A 15,852-nucleotide genomic window follows, 5' to 3' on the forward strand; every position below is an offset into this window, starting at 1 on the left:
AACTATATATATACATACACATACATATATATATATTCTTTTTTTTCACAAAATCTGAAAAAAATGACAGAAATACACGACTAAATTAACAAAACTTTAACTAAAATTAAAATAAATACAAAAATGTTACAAATGATAGGAACACACAACAAAATAAAAAAATGCATATATATTTTTTCACAAAATCTGCTAAAAATGACAGAAATACACAACAAAATAAGCTAAACTTTAACTACAACTAAAATAAAACAAAAATGCATGTATATTTTTTCACAAAATCTGCTAAAATAACGGAAATACACAACAAAAATAACTAAACTTTAACTAAAATTAAAATAAAACAAAAATGCATATATTTTTTTCACAAAATCTGCAAAAAATGACAGAAATACACAACAAAATTAGCTAAACTTTATCTAAAATTTAAATAAAACAAAAATGCATATATATTTTTTCACAAAATCTGCTAAAAATGACAGAAATACACAACAAAAATAACTAAACTTTAACTAAAATTAAAATAAAACAAAAATGCATATATTTTTTTCACAAAATCTGCTAAAAATGACAGAAATACACAACAAAATTAGCTAAACTTTAACTAAAATTAACATAAAATCAAAAATGCATTTATATTTTTTCACAAAATCTGCTAAAAATGACAGAAATACACAACAAAATTAACTAAACTTTAATTAAAATTAAAATAAAACAAAAATGCATATATATTTTTTCACAAAATCTGCAAAAAATGACAGAAATACACAACAAAATTAACTAAACTTTAACTAAAATTAAAATAAAACAAAAATGCATATATATTTTTTGACAAAATCTGCTAAAAATGACAGAAATACACAACAAAATTAACTAAACTTTAACTAAAATTAGAATAAAACAAAAATGCATGTATATTTTTTCACAAAATCTGCTAAAATAACGGAAATACACAACAAAAATAACTAAACTTTAACTAAAATTAAAATAAAACAAAAATGCATATATTTTTTTCACAAAATCTGCAAAAAATGACAGAAATACACAACAAAATTAGCTAAACTTTAACTACAACTAAAATAAAACAAAAATGCATATATATTTTTTCACAAAATCTGCTAAAATGACAGAAATACACAACAAAAATAACTAAACTTTATCTAAAATTTAAATAAAACAAAAATGCATATATATTTTTTCACAAAATCTGCAAAAAATGACAGAAATACACAACAAAAATAACTAATCTTTAACTAAAATTAGAATAAAACAAAAATGCATATATATTTTTTCACAAAATCTGCAAAAAATGACAGAAATACACAACAAAATTAGCTAAACTTTAACTAAAATTAACATAAAATCAAAAATGCATTTATATTTTTTCACAAAATCTGCTAAAAATGACAGAAATACACAACAAAAATAACTAAACTTTAACTAAAATTAAAATAAAACAAAAATGCATATATATTTTTTCACAAAATCTGCTAAAATGACAGAAATACACAACAAAAATAACGAAACTTTAACTAAAATTAAAATAAAACAAAAATGCATATATATTTTTTCACAAAATCTGCAAAAAATGACAGAAATACACAACAAAAATAACTAAACTTTATCTAAAATTTAAATAAAACAAAAATGCATATATATTTTTTCACAAAATCTGCTAAAAATGACAGAAATACACAACAAAAATAACTAAACTTTAACTAAAATTAAAATAAAACAAAAATGCATATATTTTTTTCACAAAATCTGCTAAAAATGACAGAAATACACAACAAAATTAGCTAAACTTTAACTAAAATTAACATAAAATCAAAAATGCATTTATATTTTTTCACAAAATCTGCTAAAAATGACAGAAATACACAACAAAATTAACTAAACTTTAATTAAAATTAAAATAAAACAAAAATGCATATATATTTTTTCACAAAATCTGCAAAAAATGACAGAAATACACAACAAAATTAACTAAACTTTAACTAAAATTAAAATAAAACAAAAATGCATATATATTTTTTGACAAAATCTGCTAAAAATGACAGAAATACACAACAAAATTAACTAAACTTTAACTAAAATTAGAATAAAACAAAAATGCATATATATTTTTTCACAAAATCTGCTAAAAAAGACAGAAATACACCACAAAATTAGCTAAACTTTAACTACAACTAAAATGAAACAAAAATGCATATATATTTTTTCACAAAATCTGCTCAAATGACAGAAATACACAACAAAATTAACTAAACTTTAACTAAAATTTAAATAAAACAAAAATGCATATATATTTTTTCACAAAATCTGCTAAAAATGACAGAAATACACAACAAAATTAACTAAACTTTAACTAAAATTTTAATAAAACAAAAATGCATATATATTTTTTCACAAAATCTGCTAAAAATTACAGAAATACACAACAAATATAAAGAAACTTTAACTAAAATTAAAATAAAACAAAAATGCATATATATTTTTTCACAAAATCTGCAAAAAATGACAGAAATACACAACAAAATTAACTACACTTTAACTAAAATTAAAATAAAACAAAAGTGCATATATATATTTTTTCACAAAATCTGCTAAAAATGACAGAAATACACAACAAAATTAGCTAAACTTTAAATAAAATTAACATAAAATCAAAAATGCATATATATTTTTTCACAAAATCTGCAAAAAATGACAGAAATACACAACAAAATTAACTACACTTTAACTAAAATTAAAATAAAACAAAAATGCATATATATTTTTTCACAAAATCTGCAAAAAATGACAGAAATACACAACAAAATTAACTACACTTTAACTAAAATTAAAATAAAACAAAAGTGCATATATATATTTTTTCACAAAATCTGCTAAAAATGACAGAAATACACAACAAAATTAGCTAAACTTTAAATAAAATTAACATAAAATCAAAAATGCATATATATTTTTTCACAAAATCTGCAAAAAATGACAGAAATACACAACAAAATTAACTACACTTTAACTAAAATTAAAATAAAACAAAAATGCATATATATTTTTTCACAAAATCTGCAAAAAATGACAGAAATACACAACAAAATTAACTACACTTTAACTAAAATTAAAATAAAACAAAAGTGCATATATATATATTTTTTCACAAAATCTGCTAAAAATGATAGAAATACACAACAAAATTAACTAAACTTTAACTAAAATTAACATAAAATCAAAAATGCATTTTTTTTTTTACAAAATCTGCTAAAAATGACAGAAATACACAACAAAATTAGCTAAACTTTAAATAGAATTAACATAAAATCAAAAATGCATATTTATTTTTTCACAAAATCTGCAAAAACTGACAGAAATACACAACAAAATTAACTAAACTTTAACTAAAATTAGAATAAAACATAAATGCATATATATTTTTTCACAAAATCTGCCAAAAATGACAGAAATACACAACAAAATTAACTAAACTTTATCTAAAATTTAAATAAATCAAAAATGCATATATATTTTTTCACAAAATCTGCTAAAAATTACAGAAACACACAACAAAATTAACAAAACTTTAACTAAAATTAACATAAAATCAAAAATGCATATATATATTTTTTTTTTCACAAAATCTGCTAAAAATTACAGGAACACAACAAAATTAAAAAACTTTTTTCTTTTAATATTATAATATTATATTTAATTCTTATAATATTATAAACAAAATCTGCTAAAATGATAGAAACGCACAACATTTTTTAAACAAAACTTTAACTAAAATCAAAATAAAAGCAAGTGTTTTTTTATATTATTTGAATAAAATAAAAAACACACAACAAAACATAAAATTTTAATTAAAACTAAAATGCACACATATGTATATCATGCATAATATATCTGTTTAGTTTTTGTTAATTTAATTTGTTTATATTTCTCCCAGTGACACTATTGCAAGGAGGGATAAACACTTTTTAGGCAAAAACAGAATCTTGTAAAGACCAACTAAACTTAGCTAAACTTAAGCATATAAAACCACACTTGATTCATATGATTCTCTTTGTATATGTATCATTACATAGAGGTAGGGAAATCATTTCCTTCTCTTTTTCTGTCAGGCGTGTGTCAGCTGTGAGTGACACATGCTTCTTGTGTTCATTCAGCTCTTGTTTGTCAGTTTATCAGATTTCTGTTGTCCAGAAACGAACACAACACACTGAAAATCTCAAACGTGCATGATGTGCAGAATCTGTAAACATATCTCATCAAATGATGACACCTGATTCAATCAAACAAAACACTGCATAAGCTCACCACTGAATGCAGACACGTTGGTTTAGCTGTTTTGCAAAACATAAAAAAACTGGTTAAAATTAAACAAATTAAATCTGCTTTCCTAATGATCTTTTTCTAAATCAGTTTGGTAAGTTGATGTTGCAACATGATGTTGCATTAGTTCGGGTGTGTCTCTCAGTCAGACCAGAGAGATTAGATTTGACATTTTTTCGGTTCATTTGGTGGAACATACATTTCTAACATAATTTTATACAAGTGTACAAAGCAAACTAAAGGAATAGTGCACACAAAAATCAACATTTGCTGGAAATGTGCTTATTCTAAGACCATCCAAGATGTGGATGAGTTTGTTTCTTCATCAGATTTGTAGAAATGTGTCATTCCATCACTTGCTCACCAATGGATCCTCTGCAGTCAATGGGTGCCGTCAAAATAAGAGTCCAAACAGCTGATAAAAACATCACAATAATCCACAAAACCACTCTAGACCATCAGTTAACATTTTGAGAAGACAAAAGCTCAAACAAATCAATCATTAAAACGTTTTTAACTAAAACACAAGGCCATAATCCATAATAACGCTCCCTCCGGTGAATCAGAAGAGAAATCTACACAGATCAAGCACTGTTTACAAGCCAAAACAGTCCAAAACCAGTGCTAAACAAATATGTGGCTGGATTTTGATGTGACTTTTTTACTGGAAAAAGCGTTATTATGGATTATGGACTTGTATTTCAGTTAAAAACGTCTTAATGGTAGATTTGTTTCAGCTTTTGTCTTCTCAAGATGTTAACTGACAGACTGGTGTGGTTTTGTGGATTACTTGTGGATTCATGTGATAAAATGCACAATATTCACATAATTCATCTATAATATTTTATAATACACAATGTTTTCATTTTAAATTTAGTTAAAGTTTTTGTAATTTTGTAATTTAGCTGGGCTAAAACAAAACCAAAAAATGCATATATATATATTTTTTTTTTTCTCTCTCCCTCTACAAAATCTGCTAATAAAGACAGGAACACACAACAAAATTAACAAAACTTTAACTAAAATTAAAATAAAAACAAAAATAATTTTTTTTCACAAAATCTGCTAATAAAGACAGGAACACGCAACAAAATAAACAAAACTTTAACCAAAATTAAAAGAAAAATCACCTAATAAATTACATAAACATGCAAGAAAAGTAACTAAACCTTAACTAAAATTGAAATACAAGCAAAAATGCATATATGTATATTTATATTTATATTTTTTTTTTTCACAAAATCTACTAAAAATGACAAAATAAACAAAACTTTAATTAAAATTAAAATAAAAACAAAAATTCATTTTTTCCCCCACAAAATCTGCAAATAAATGTCAGAAACACGCAACAAAAGTATATATATTTATATATTTTTTTCACAAAATCTACTAAAAATAACAGAAATACACAACAAAATTAACTAAACTTTAACTAAAATTAAAATAAAAACAAAAATGTATTTTTTTCACAAAATCTGCTAACAAATATGTATTTTATATATATATATATATATATATATATATATATATATATATATATATATATATATATATATATATATATATATATATGATGTTTTTATCAGCTGTTTGGACTCTTATTCTGATGGCACCCATTCACTCCAAAGGATACACTGGTAAGCAAGTGATAGAATGACGCTTTTCTCCAAAACTGATGAAGAAACAAACTCCTCTTGGATGACCTGAGGGTGAGCATATTTTCAGCACACTTTCATTTTTGTCTGAACTGTTTCTTTAAAAGTTCTACCGCTACATACTTCAGCACATTCTTAGTATGCAGTATTCCAGGACAAGGATGGAATGTTTGGATTGGCAGAGAAGCGGGTTAAGCCACGCCCCGTCGCGCTCAGTGGGCGTGTCCAACACATGTGTCAGCAGCAGCCTGAGTCAGTCCGACAATCCGACCCTCATCCGCCCGGAATACTCCAAACTATCAGGAGAGACACCCGGAATGTGTCTCCACACATCAGTGCTCCTCTTCATCGCATCATAAAGGACACTCGCTGAATCACAGGTAGGACAAATGCATATTTAATGCCTTAAAGATTCCCCTTTGAGCACAAAAACACAACTGAGTTGAAGTAAAACCTAAAATCTGAAGTGTTATCTTGGTAGTGTTCAGAAACGGTGGTTATACATCGTGAATATGGCGCTGAGGAAGAAAAAATCGCCATGTTTTGGAGATGAAGCCTCACTGTCGGCAAAACAGCTATTGTTTATTGATGTGAAGATGGAAACAATGTTGCGTTTGTTTGTCACATTGAAGCCAAACATCAGCTGAAATCAGTGTCACGAACGTGTTTGTTTGTCTTTGCATGAGTTAGTATGGAAACAACGCGGAGAACTGTGTGTCAAGATGATTTAATGATGCTTCTCTTCATTTTAAGACATGCTGTCCTCTTCAGTCTTCAGCTGTTTGTCACAGACTGTGCTTTATTTGACTGTGTGGGTGTAAATGCATCAGTGTGGGCGATATATTCAGGAGATCAGATGGACAACAGCAATCAGATGTGGAGGTGGAGAGGCTTTCTGAAGAGCCCTAGTGCTTTTACTGCTTAATGTTAATGCTGCTGGAGTTGAGAAAGAGTCTTGATATGAAGCAGATGTTGTGCTGAAATGCAGCTGCTGTCTGTAAAAACACTATTAAGTGGATTTGATGTGTGTAAGAACCCTTATCAGGTGATTTAGACTTTGTTTTCATGTATTTTAAGATAAAATACAAGAATACAATTGCTGGGTTGACTGGATTGAAACATTTTTACTCAGAAATTGCTAGTAGATTTACAATTAATTAGAAAAGAAAAGCAAGCAACACATTAAATTCAACATGGCATTTTCAAAAAAAAATAAAAAAAAATGTGTGTACAAAATATTTGCTTTACTGTATTTCTACTTTAAAGCTAATAAATAATTTTTAATTTGTTAGTAATGTTATGAATTGTGACTGTTAACTGTAAAAACATTTCATAAAAAATAACAGTGCAATAACATTTTTAAAGGTATAATTGTAAAATCATTATTAAAGAAAAAAGCTTTTTGGGACTTTTTAAAAAATGTTATTATTATATATTATTTTTTTATTATTATATATTATTATTATTATTATAATTATTATTATTATATATTATTATATATTTTTTTATTCACCCAAAAATAGCAATGCAATATGTTTTTAAAATTAAAATATTAAAATAATTATTAAATGAAAATGTGCTGTTTGTGACTTTTTTTTTTATTTACAATTCCTTACCCAAAAATGGCAATTCAGTTTATTCATTTTATTTTATTTTCTTAATTAAAATCTTATCATTAAAGGAAAACATGTTTTTTGTAGGATTATTTTCATGACAATTCCATCCCAAAATAGTAATGCAATATGATTTTAAAATTAAAATCTTAAACTAATTTTTAAATGAAAATGTGCTGTTTGTGACCTTTTTTTTTAAATTTACAATTCCTTACCCAAAAATTGCAATGCAATATATTTATTATTTTTTTTTTTTATTAAAATCTTATCATTAAAGGAAAACATGTTTTACTGGCATTATTTTCAAGACAGTTCCATCCCAAAAATAGCAATGCAATAGAATTTTTAAAGGTATAATTTTAAAATTAAATTATTATTAAACAAAAATTATAATTTTGCTTTTCTCTGACTTTTTTTTTTTTTTTTTTTACAATTCCTCATCCAAAAATAGTATTGCAATATGATTTTAAAATTAAAATCTTAAAATAATTATTAAATGAAAATGTGCTGTTTGTGAATTTTTTTGTTTATAATTCCTGACCCAAAAATAGCAATGCAATAGGATTTTTAAAGGTGTAATTTTAAAATTATTATTAAAGAAAATCTTTAAATTTGGCTTTTCTGTAAAAAAAATTTTATTTACAATTCCTCACCCAAAAATAGCAATGCAATGCGATTTTAAAATTAAAATCTTATAATGATTATTACATGAAAATGTGCTGTTTGGAATATTTTATTTACAATTCCTTAACGAAAAATAGCTATGCAACATTATTTTAAAATTAAACTCTTAAAATGTGATGTTTGTGAAGTTTTTATTTTTTATTTACTATTTTTTACACAAAAATATCAATGCAATATAATTTTAAAATTAAAATCTTAAAATGATTATTAAATATTAAATACAAATGTGCTGTTTGGGAGATTTTTTATTTATTTATTCACAATTCCTTGCCCAAAAATAGCAATGCAATAGGATTTTTAAACATGCTTTTTGTACATTATTTTCATGACAATTCCATCCCAAAAAATAGTATTGCAATATGAATTTTAGGTCAGCAATTTTTACATTATTATTAAAGGAAAATGGTGTAAAAACCTTTTAAAATCTGTCCTTTTGATGATTTGTTTTTAGACACTGGTAAATAAGAGCAGATTTACAGCAGTTTTACTGTCATTTATAGTAATTATTGATTTAGTCAGGTGTGTCAGGTGAGTCAGTAAAAGTAAAGTATGAGCTTATGGCTTGGGAAACTTGCATGGCTCTCATGCAATGCATTGTGTTTTTTGCTGTTAAACTGTTTATATTGTTGTAAATAATAAAGTGAGAGGTTGGCTAGATTAAATAATAGCAAGTATGACATTGTATTTTCTTAGGTGCATAATCTTTGTTTTACCACATTTTTAGTTTGTTAGTAGTTGTTATAAATATTTTTACTACAGTAAATTAATATGAGACCTCTATCAGTGTAAAAACCTTTCATTCTGATTCATATTTTTGCTGACACTGATGAGTGACACCACATTATTGCAGTTTTCCTTACTTTTTATAATTAAATTTTTTATTTTATAGTGTTTTTGTGAATTGTATTTACAATTTCTTAACCAAAACTTACATAAAAAAGCAATGCAATATGATTTTAAAATTAAAATCTCAAAATGATTATTAAATAAAAATGTGCTGTTTGTGAATTTTTTTTATTTACAGTTCCTTACCCAAAAATAGCAATGCAATATGATTTTAAAATTAAAATCTTAAAATGATTATTAAATTAAAATGTTTATCTGTTTTTTTTTATTTACAAATACTTACATAAAAATTTCAATGCAGTATTTTTTAAAAATTAAGATCTTAAAATGATTATTAAATGAAAATGTGCTGTTTCAGATTTTTTTATTTACAATTCCTTACATAAAAATAGCAATGCATTGTGGTTTTAAAATTAAAATCCTAAAATAATTATTAAATGCAAATGTGCTGTTTGTGATTTTTGATTTAATTTTTCTTTTTGTGACACTATTTTCTTGATGAATCCATACAAAAATAGCAATGCAATGTGATTTCATACGTGAAAATTTAATATGATAATAAATCAAAATAATAGATAAAAATTAATCAATAAAAATGATAATTCCAAGTAAAAATGCAATGAAATGCGATTTTATTTAAGTTAAAATATTAAAAATTATTATTGAAGTAAAATTAGCTTTTTGTGACATTTCTTTATTAAATTCTTTATTATCTTTAAAAATAGCAGTGCATTGGGATTTTATAAGTAATGTTAAAATGTAATGTTAATGCTTTTTGTACATTGTTTTTTTAATGACACTTCCATCCCCAAAAAAAACAGTATTGCAATATGATTTTTAGGTCAAAATTTTTATTAAAAGAAAAAGGTGTGTAAAAACCTTTCAGAATCTGCCCTTTTGATTCATTTTTAGACATTAGTAAATAACAACAGATTTACAGCAGTTTTACTGTCATTTATAGTAATTATTGATTTAGTCAGGTGTGTCGATGAGTCAGTAAAAGTAAAGTATGAGCTTATAGGTGTATATCATGACATTTATGTACTAGAAGCTTGGGAAAGTTGGATCTCATGCAATGCATTGTGTTTTTTTTTTTTTGCTATTAAACGGTTTTTATTGTTGTGAAAATTGTCTAATTCTCTAGACTCCTGTTGATGATATAATAAAGTGAGAGATTGAATAATGCATCAGTCATCAAAAACAAAAGTGCATTGCTCTCTGTGCTGTTAGCATTCTGTCATTTTATGTAAGTGGTTATTAAACGGCCAATTTGCATTTCACAGGAAACGGCTGCTGTTTGTCCTGTTAGATTGTGTGGTATAAGAGTGACAGCCAGAAAAGGAGGAAATGTGATAAATCCACACTATTTCTAGTGATGCTCTTAGTAAGTCGCACATTCCAGTGAAATGAACAAGCCGTCGTTTGCAGGAGTGTTTATATGAGACCTTTGCACTCAACTGAAGTAGCCAAATATGAGTGATTTTGGTGTTTGCAGGTTTGTGACAAACACATGTGAGGATTGTAGTGTTAATATGTAGGTTATCATCACTCCTGAGAGAGTCTGACCTCACAGAGAAGCTTTATCAAGGTCGGCAACTATATCTGTGCTTCTGTTTAAAGCCATTACAGTCAATTACCTTTGGACTTTTTGGGCTTTCTAGCTGCTTCTTTGAACTATTAAGGTGAATCTCAATAAAAACATGTCTAACAATACAATTTTTTGGGAAATAAGTAAATAATTTAATTCTTGACAGTCAAGTTTTTTTTTTTTTTTGCTCTTTTGAAATTATTTTCTTGACAATTCCATCACAAAAATGGCAATGCAATGGGATTTATTAAATGTAAAATATATTTTAAAAAATATATTGAAAATCAGCTTTTTTGTGACACTATTTTCTTCATAAATCCATCCAAAAGTTACAATGCAATATGATTTCATAGGTACGAATTTAAAATGATAATTAAATAAATAATAATTGAAAAAATGAATAAATAAAAGTGATAATTCCACTAAAAAAATGCAGTGAAATGTTAAAATGATTATTTAAGGAAAATTAGCTTTTTTTTCTTAACACTTCCACTCTTAAAAATAGCAATGCAATATGATATCATAGGTAAAATGTTTAAAAGAATTATGTTTTTGTGACATTTGTTCTTAATATTTTCACGACAGAAATGCAGTGCAATGGGATGTTTTACAGTTAAAATATTGAAATGATAATTCATGTAAAGTTAGCTTTTTATTGAAGTTAAAATATTAAAATTATTATTAAAGTAAAATTAGCTTTTTGTGACACTTTTTTTTTTCTTAATAATTTCATCTTTAAAATAGCAATGCATTGGAATTTTATAAGTAAAATGGTTTTATCAGTAATTTCAGGCCAAAAATGCAATGCAATGGAATTTTAATAAAGTTAAAGTATTAAAGTTATTTTTACATTTTTATCTTATTAATAAATCCATCTTTAAAAAATAGCAATGCATTGAGAAGTAAAGTGTTAAAATGATTGTGACATTATTTTCAACTTCAGAAATAAAATGTTTAAGGATTTATTAAAAGGAATATGTTTTTTTACATTATTTTATCAATAGTTTAACACCAAAAAATGCAATGTAATGGGATTTTATTGAAGTTAAAATATTAAAATTATTATTATAGTAAAATTAGCTTTTTGTGACACTTTTTTTCTTAATAATTCCAAAATAGCAGTGCATTGGGATTTCATAAGTAAAATGTTAAAATATTTCCTAAAGAAAAGTGTGTGTGTGTGTGTGATTATTAAATAAAAATATGTTTTTTGTGACATTATTTTCTTGATAATTCCATTAAAAATGCAATGCAATGCAATGGGGGATTTTATTGAAGTTAAAATATTAAAATGATTATTAAAGAAAATTGTGCTTTTTGTGACACTTTTTTTCTTGATAATTTTATTCCAAAAAGTTTATTTTAAGTTTTGAAGTTAAAATCTAAAATGATAATTAAAGTTAAATTAGCTTTTTGTGATTTTTATTTTTTTCTCAATAATTCCATATTTAAAAATAGCAATGCATTTAGGATTTTATAAGTAAAATGTAAAAATATTTATTAAAGGAAAATGTGTGTCTGCTTTTTTTGTGAAACTATTTTTTGGAAAAATTATTATTAAACAAAAATATGTTTTTGTGCCATTATTTCTCGATAACTCCATTAAAAATTCAATGCAGTGGGATTTTATTAAAGTTAAAATATTTAATTGATTATTAAAACAGCATTGCAGCGTTTTTAATTTTAATTTACATAAAGAAAATTAAAGGAAAATATGCCGTGTCACAAAATCGTCGGAAAATAACCAGCAAGATATAATTCCCTATTTTTGCTTGATTTAGCTTGATTATGGGTCAAAATTTAACCTGGATTCACTCTTCAGGAAACATGAGCACAGTCGTGAGAAAAGCAGAAGCATAGAGTCGTATTGTTCTGTGAGTTTCCCTTCACGTGAAAGTCTTTCCTTCCTGACTAAGAGTGTGACCTGAAGTCATACAAACTCTGTAGACATTCGAGGGTCTGTGTGAAGGACATTCCTGGCATTCATGCTGAGATTCTCGCAAGAACGTTTGCGCAATTTGCTCAGAAAGGGAGTGTTTTTGCATGACAGCATGGCTGCTATTTGACCAGACTGTGTTTTTCTATAGATTTGTATCAGATTCAGGTGCTTCAGTATGTCGTAATTGAACTTATCTTGTGATTTCTTGTTCTGTGAGGGTCTTTGTTTTGAGTAACTGCCATCCCAGAGATGAAACAAGCCCAAATATGCCCAAACATCTAGAATAGCTTCTTCTGTCCAGCTAAATAAAGCCTCTATCCAACTTTCCCTCGGTCCAAACAAACTGGGCTAGAAGAAGGAAAATTGAATCCAGTGCCAAAGTTGCTCTGGCTCTTTTGTTTAGCTTTGCTGTGGCATAAGCGCTCTTTTGTCGGCAGTAAATCCCTGCAGGACGTCCCGCTGTGGCTGATGGGACAGATTCCAGCGCTGGGCTGGTGTGTTTTGTGTAAGATCATCAGATAAACAGTGAAGATCCTGATGAATCAGCAGATGGATGTGCAATGCACTGCAGTGCTTTTTATACTGGCACTCAAGTGTTTATCTTTAAAAGTCTTTTCTGCTCACCAAGGCTGCATTTATTTTAATTTAACGCCAAAAAATGCAATGGGATTTTATTGAAGTTAAAATATTAAAATGATCATTAAAGTAAAATTAGCTTTTTGTGACATTATTTTCATGACTCCTTCCCAAAAATAGCAATGCATTGGTTTTTTTGAAAATTAAAAAAATAAATAATTATTAAAGGAAAATGTGCTTTTTGTGACATTATTTTATCAATAATTTCATCCCAAAAAATGCAATGCAATGGGATTTATTGAAGTTAAAATATTAAAGTTATTGAAGTAAAATTAGCTTTTTGTGACATTATTTTATCAGTAATTTCACACCAAAAATGCAATGCAATGGGATTTTATTGAAGTTAAAATATTAAAACTATTATTAAAGTAAAATTAGCTTTTTGTGACATTATTTTCATAACTCCTTCCCAAAAATAGCAATGCATTGGGTTTTTTTGAAAATTAAAAAAAATAATAATTATTAAAGGAAAATGTGCTTTTTGTGACATTATTTTATCAATAATTTCATCCCAAAAAATGCAATGCAATGGGATTTATTGAAGTTAAAATATTAAAGTTATTGAAGTAAAATTAGCTTTTTGTGACATTATTTTATCAGTAATTTCACACCAAAAATGCAATGCAATGGGATTTTATTGAAGTTAAAATATTAAAGTTATTGAAGTAAAATTAGCTTTTTGTGACATTATTTTCATAACTCCTTCCCAAAAATAGCAATGCATTGGTTTTTTTTGAAAATTAAAAAAATAAATAATTATTAAAGGAAAATGTGCTTTTTGTGACATTATTTTATCAATAATTTCATCCCAAAAAATGCCATGCAATGGGATTTATTGAAGTTAAAATATTAAAGTTATTGAAGTAAAATTAGCTTTTTGTGACATTATTTTATCAGTAATTTCACACCAAAAATGCAATGCAATGGGATTTTATTGAAGTTAAAATATTAAAACTATTATTAAAGTAAAATTAGCTTTTTGTGACATTATTTTCATAACTCCTTCCTGAAAATAGCAATGCATTGCGTTTTTTTTTAAATTAAAAAATAAAATAATTATTTAGGGAAAATGTGCTTTTTGTGACATTATTTTATCAATAATTTCATGCCAAAAAATGCAGTGCAATTAGATTTTTATTTTAGTTCAAATAATAAAATAATTATTTAAGTAAAATGTGCTATTTGTGACATTATTGTATCAATAATTTCACGCCAGAAAATGCAATGCAATAGGATTTTATTGAAGTTCAAATAATAAAGTTATAGGAGTTAAATCGGCTTTTTGTGACATTTTATCTAATTAATAAATCCATCTTTGAAAATGTGATGCTTTTTTTTCAAGGCTGCTGTTTACAGTTTATTCAGAAGTTGATATTATATTTAAAAAATACAGTAAAAATTTAGAAATATTTTTGTAATATTTTTCAATGGATTTCAAATAGCTGTTATCTATGTAAACATATGTTAAAATGGAATTTATTTCTGTGATCAAAACTGAATTTTCAGCATCATTACTCCAGTTTCAGTGTCTCATGATCTTTCAAAGATCATTCTAATATGCTGATTTGCTGCTCAAGAAACATTTCTGATTATTATTGATGTTGAAAACAGTTGTGCTGCCCAATATTTTTGTGGAAACCGTGATGCATTTTATTTTGCAGGATTTTTTGGGATTAATTAAAAGGAAAAAAATATAGCATTTAATTGAAATATGAATATTTGGTAACATTATAAATGTCTTTACTGTCACTTTTCATTAATTTAATGCATCCTTACTTCATAAAAATATTAATTTCTTAATTCTTGCTTTTAAACAGTATTGTACATAAAATTGTATAACTGAATGCCTTTTATTTGGAAAATATTAATGCCAAAAATGTAATTTAACTGGTTTATTATGCTCACCAAGGCTGCATATATTTGATCAAAAATACAGTAAAAATTCAGAAATATTTTACAATTTAAAATAGCTGTTTGCTATATGAATATATGTTAAACTGTAATTAATTCCTGTGATCCAAGTTGAATTTTCAGCATTATTACTCCAGTCTTCAGTGTCACATGATCCTTCAGAAATCATTCTAATACACAGCAGCTTTAATTTAAATAATGCAGATTTTTTTTATTTTCAATGTAGCTTGTTTGCAATTGATGCAAAAGCTTATTTTTGGAGTATATTTTGGTGTGTGCGTGAACCTCATCTGACTTTCTGACCTTATGTGTGAGATCAATAAAGTATTTCATCTCTGTGTGTATGTTAGGGACATTCCTGTGTTTGTTGAGTCTAAGGGTGTGTCCAGACAAAGCTTTCAGCTCATGTTGACTTACATTGATGTGAAATAGATCTGGGCATGCTTTAGAAAGCACACAATCATTTTGCAATTAAAAGAACCTGTATACTTCACAGTTAATATAAAAACTCTTAAGCCTGTGATTAAAATGAGTGTCATGCTGACGCTTGCCATAGAAAACCTCTTTCTGAGTCTGCTGATCCCATAACAGCTCAGATGATGAATCACAGTCAAATATGCCAGGAAAGTCTGAACCCACGTGGAGAAA

The sequence above is a fragment of the Garra rufa genome, chromosome 21 (genome assembly GCF_049309525.1).
Source record: "Garra rufa chromosome 21, GarRuf1.0, whole genome shotgun sequence".
Taxonomy (NCBI): domain Eukaryota; kingdom Metazoa; phylum Chordata; class Actinopteri; order Cypriniformes; family Cyprinidae; genus Garra; species Garra rufa.